At 45.7% G+C, this 6,021-nt stretch overlaps 1 protein-coding gene across 1 annotated transcript in view; it reads left to right on the forward strand.

Moving 5' to 3' along the window:
* Positions 1–6,021, forward strand: part of LOC137536782 (zinc finger protein 850-like) — a 182,663-nt gene that overhangs the window by 126,317 nt on the left and 50,325 nt on the right. The gene's annotated exons all lie outside the window — the stretch shown is intronic.

The raw sequence follows: 6,021 nt of genomic DNA on the forward strand, positions 1-6,021 counted from the left end.
GGATGTTGTATGTTGTGGTTGATAGTTGGTTTGAAAATGTATGGCATTTTTGTGAACAAATGTAATATTGTTTATTTGACTGTTGTGATTGTTTCTATCTATGGCGTGACTGGAAAAATAAAAAATATGCTAAGTTTATGAACATGTGGTGTGTATTTACCCAAAGAAAAAGTTGCAGTTGGTCTATCGGTCTATAATAAGTAAAGAAGGAGCATAAAGCAAAGGCTGATTAACTGCGTACGACATCTTAGGCCCCTTTTACAGTAACCTGCATTGCATTACCCTATTTACCACAAGGGGCAGCAAAAGCAATGAAAGTCTGTGGAGACTTTCACACCTATTGTGGTCCATTGCAGTGCACCAGAAGTATCCGATCCACACATGATGCATAGTGCTTGAGGTAATGGAAGTGTATAGGCAACACAGCAATGTGTAAATGCGGTGCATCACGGCAGGCATGCATGGACTGACAGGAGTCCCAGTGACATACTTCCTGTCCAGCAGGGAATACGTCTCTGAATGGGGGCAGAACTATGCATATGACCCTGTCAGCGCACTCTGCCACAGGGTCATATGATTGTAGTTTTTGTATTGCGGTGGGATGCAGCAGGAACATCGCAACGCAGACAGTGTAAAACCGGCCTTCAAGTGGACCTGAATTCTTGCTCAGGACAGAAGGAAAACATAGAGAAATGCTGCCTGTGTGTATTTAGAGAGTTTAACCTATCTAATTCCCCCTCATTTGTGTCTAATCACAAGTTGTAATTTGATCCCTCACCTGTGTCAGCTAACTGCCACGGCAGATAAGCTAATTTACATAGTTACATAGTTATTTTGGTTGAAAAAAGACATACGTCCATCGAGTTCAACCAGTATAATTTGAAAGCAGAGGATGTTAACGATATGTTTGCTTCCATTAAAGCAGGAAGAAGAAACACTGCAGATTTATAGTAGGATTTGCATCAGCTGTTTTTCTTTAAAGGTTATTATGCTGCTGCATATCTTTTAGAGCAGAGAGGAAGTTCTGAGTTCAGCCCCGCTTTAAGGGAAAATTGCAAGTAATATGTAGCAGTGCTGCTGAAATGCTTTCACCATTTAATCATAAGAGTAGGTTCCCACACAATAGACAGTTAAAAATTAGACAAGACAAGACAAATAACACTTATACAGCGCTTTTCTCCTGGCGGACTCAAAGCGCCAGAGCAGCAGCCATTAGGGCGCGCTCTATAGGCAGTAGCAGTGTTAGGGAGACTTGCCTAAGGTCTCCTGCTGAATAGGTGCTGGCTGAACAGGCAGAGCCAAGATTCGAACCCTGGTCTCCTGCGTCAGAGGCAGAGCCCTTAACCATTACGTCACCATCCAGCCACCACAAAAATTAGGCAGAGTTACTGTATATCCTATTATGCAGAGTGCCCCCCAAATATTAGGCTAAGTTCCCACCAAGCATTGGTGTTTAGTAGTGCGTGCACATGGCACCATCATTCATAGATAGGATTTCCTTGCTGCACCAGCTCAAATCCTCTTGTGTGCCTAGACAGAGCAAACGAAGCCCAGGTTGATGCAGCATGGCTCATATTAATCCACCAGGCCACATCACTCCCACTGCGGAGCTGCGAGTGTCAGTGCAGTCATGATCTGTGGGTGACATGTAAGAGCACTGTAGGAGCCATCAAACAAATCTAACATCTGGAGAGTTTCAGGTCTCTGAATGTCATCTTGCTCTTTGGAAATTCATGTAATTACTTTATCTGCAGTGCTGATTTTTTTTTTTTTTTTTTTTTTTTTTTTTAAAGGGAACCTATAGTGACGATAAGGCGGACAGGTTGACTTGTCTGGGTTGACTTGTCTCGTCTTCTGCAAAGTTAAACATTAATTGAGGAGAGCAAGAAAATATAGAGGTATCTGACACCCTTATCAGGGGAGCCGCTTTCCATATGATAAGACATAAAGACAGAAAAGACTATGGAGAGCGTCTACTAGCAAATATCACAAAAGTTTATTGAATCAAAATGCAGTCACATAAAACTTCCTTATCCCCCCCTAAGTCATGTGACACGGCCTGCAGGTCACTGAAAGTTCACACACAGACTTGCTGCCACGCTGACGAGGAGCTGATTGGTTACAGCGTGACTCCTGCAGGGAGAAATTCCATGTATGCTGCCCAGCTTGCTGAATGTAAGAGGCTCACTGGAGACTATCTACACTGATGGTGGAGGACATCCAAGTAGTCAGCTGAACCCAGCGGTGGTGAGAGCCCGCCTGGGCAAGTGCAATCATTGTTAGCCTTGTATGGCTGAGGGGTGCATAATCTGCTATTGGAACTGTGCCTACACCTTGAACTGTGTATTACTAAGACAGCCCTATCTGAAAAGCAATACTTTGCAATTGAACTGAGGGGAATGCCTGGTGAGCGGTGTAATCGCACCTTATATCTATCATAGACCAAAAACAGTCTTCAAGCGGACAGTGTCAGTTTACTGAGTCAGCCTTACAGCGTGGCAGATTAAGAATCACAGAGGATGTATATTGCAGCATCTGGGCTGTGGATTTGAAGCATTCAGTTACTCAAGTCAGATTTGTATTGTGGAGTACCCACTAAGTTTGACTAGATAGTTTGAGTATGACTGCTATGCTGCTATGTGTGGTTCAGTGTGTATGGTCAGCTGACATCTAGCTATACACGGCCGTGTATTGTATGGTCTTCTTCCAGACCCCTGCAGTCCCCCGGTTCCCTTGCCATCATTCTGCTATTCTCCCTTCAGCCACTGTGTCCCTCCGAAACCTGGCTGACTAAGCCAGCTACGGGCATTACTGGGCACATTCAGTGCATGCACAGCAGCGGGAGTGTGATCAGGGGGCATGTGGCCCATGAAAATGTGCAGTAAAAGATAATAATATTGAATGGATGAGTGTAATAGGTGATTCCACTAACAGAGGCTGTAGTTATCCTATTCACCACAAGATGGCGATCTCACCTCTCTGTGGAACGCACCGACGAGAAGAAATTGAACCACAGAAAGGAAGCGATATGGGAAGTTCGGATCTTTTCAATGATCCGGATGATTCGAATCGGATCATTGAAGAGATCCGGATCTTTGATCCGAATCTCGGATCATTTTACTACCGAAGCATTCGGGGGTGAAATGACTAGCAGGACAGGAGAAGGGTAGGAAGGGTGGACACACAGAGAAGGGGAGAAGATGGACAGAGGGCAGGGAGTGGACAGAGAAGGGACGAGCAGAGAGCAGAAATGTTTGCACACAATACCCACATGCTGCAATCATATGCTTTACATCTATTTCACCTATATGCTCATCTGTGTACTTTGCATGCAAACTTAGTGAAAGAAAGCATTCCCAGAAGTAAAGTGCAGCGGTTTAGGGCCGGTTCACACGGACGGCAGGCGGCGTTGGGGCGGCCAGGAAGTCGTGTCGTCCTGTGACGTCCTGTTCGCTGGTGGCAGTACTGAGATCGTCGCGATCAGCGTTTCTCCTCCCCGCAGGGGGACATGAAGCCGCGTCGGCTAGCCGTCCCTGGACGTCGCATGCGGCTTCTAGGGACGGCCGAAATGACGCGTTAAATCGGGATTGGAACGCCGCGCTTATGCTATCGACGGTAATCGACGGTAACCGCGCAATGCTAAACGCTCCCATTCACTTGAATGGGAGCGTTTAGCCGATGGGTCCCGAACGCTTGGCGGTAGACGCCGCCTGCCGTTCGTGTGAACCGGCCCTCAGGAGGATCATATTGCGCTGCAATCACAGTGCCTGCAAAGTTACTGAGCTGTGCTGAGCTGAGCCAAAAGCTTCTAATGTGTTCACTCTGTGCACAACTACGGAACAGACAGCCTGCAATCAGCAGCACGTTATAGCCAGTATGTGTGCTATACACATATCTGGCAGTGGCACCGATGTCCCCTCTCTCTCATCCAGGGCCGAGGCAGAGGCTGGAGAGGCTCCAGCCTCAGGGCGCAGTGTAGGAGGGGGCGCACAATTCATTCAGCTGTCATTCCCAATTGTGTTTGAAGCAGAAAGAAATAAGAAAAGGGGATACATGACAGTGACTGCAAGCCAGATAACTAGAGATTAAGGTGTTGGGGAGGTTGGGGGCCTTGGGGCACCTATTAGTCTAATAGCAATCAGTGTGTGACGGCTGGGGTGGGAGGGATGGGGGGCGCACTTTGGTGTCTCAGCCTTGGGTGCTGAAGGACCTTGTCCCGCCTCTGCTCTCATCTACCTGTCTCCCTGCAAGGCTGCCTCCCATCCAACAGAGCGATTCAGCTCTGCTTTCAGGACCCCGCTGCCTGCTGAGAGGGGGCGTGTCGCTCCTGGCCCCACCCCTTTTGCGATCCGACTCACTCATTTTGATGATTCGGATGATTCGACTCACAAAATAGATTCGGATCAAAGATCCGAATCGTTCATGATCCGGACAACACTAAGCGATATAACAGGAGGAAGAGAGCTTGCAGGAAGTTAAGAGAACAGATTGTTGGAAGAGGTAATTGAGTAATTCTGGTTATATATTTAGCAGAGCAGAGGTAGGAGTGGACATACTTTGTTACAGAGGAGGTCATGGCACACCTCTCACTATACTGACTAACCACCTTGAAGAGACACATATAAATGTCATGATGTTTGTTTTTTCCCAGTAAAGCCATGTTCCCACATGTCCCCCCAGCATTCCAGATGTCCCCTAGTATGCAATATACCTCCTCCCCAGTAATTCTTTTTATTCCAAGTACATCTATGCCCTTCCGGTGTCCCCCAGAATTGCCATTATCCTCCAGTATGTAATATCCCCCACCCCAATAACATAGCTCCCAACTGTCCCTTTTTCGGAGGGACAGTCCCTTTTTTGGAGCCCTGTCCCTCTTTCACCCTCATTTGTCCCTCTTTCAGGACTTTGTCCCTCTTTCTATGTAAATACATATATTTCTATACTAAAAATGTGTTTGATTGACTCTAAACTTTAAACTTTATTCCCAACCTTTATTGATACATTACTAATTTTAAAATGTTACTATGAACCAGGATAGAAAGGACCAGTGTGGTTTGAATGATAAAACAACACTTTTTTTTTTTAATGAAATCTTTATGGTATGCGTGGCTAGAGGCGTGGTGAGGGCATAGCCAGGGGTGTGGCTTAAGTGTCCCTTTTTCTCATCTCAAAAAGTTGCGAGGTATGCAATAATGCCATTTCTTTTTAAGTATAGCCCTGTATCTCTAGCATTGCCATTATTCTCCAGTGTGTACAATATCCCCCCACTCCAGTAATGTAATTTATTTCAAAGTACAGCCATGTCCTCCATCCCACCCCCACCCCCCGCAGTTTTTTTCCCAGTGTAGCTATAAACCAACTTTTTATGCTTTCTTGTAATACTCTGCACAGCCCTCCCACCCACCAGTAACAACAGTAGGGTGTTCTGGGGGGAGGGGGATCCAGTATTGTTGTTTTTACTACTGACAACTGTACAACCTAGATTATCTTCCTCTTATTATCTATGAAAAGGCAGCAGCATCTTGTACAGATCACATGACCACATCACTAGGATGGACAAGCACCACCATTACATAACCAAGAGGATATACAACCTCACCCTGGAGATCATCTGTCTGCTGACCGGAGAGGTGAGGAGGATTCTGGGAGGTCGCATGACATCACTCTTATCTCTATCTATAAACACACATCTGACTGGAGAGGTGCCGAGGATTCAGGGAGGTCACATGATGACACTCTTATCTTTATTTATAAAACTTACAACCAGAGAGGTGAGGGGAATTCTGGGAGATTACATGATCTAATTATTATCTCTATTTATGAAACACACACATAACCAGAGAGGTGAGGAGGATTCTGTGAGATCAGTTATCTATATTATTAAAATACACCCCTGCCTAGGGATGAGCAATGAGATCAAATGAGAAGCAAATATTTCTGAGTTCATGCAGGGTTATGTAAATTTGTATGCAAATTTAGCAGCTTGAAGATGCACCGATCAAGTCCCATCAAGGTGTATTA

This window comes from Hyperolius riggenbachi, chromosome 10 (assembly GCF_040937935.1).
Source record: "Hyperolius riggenbachi isolate aHypRig1 chromosome 10, aHypRig1.pri, whole genome shotgun sequence".
Lineage (NCBI taxonomy): Eukaryota > Metazoa > Chordata > Amphibia > Anura > Hyperoliidae > Hyperolius > Hyperolius riggenbachi.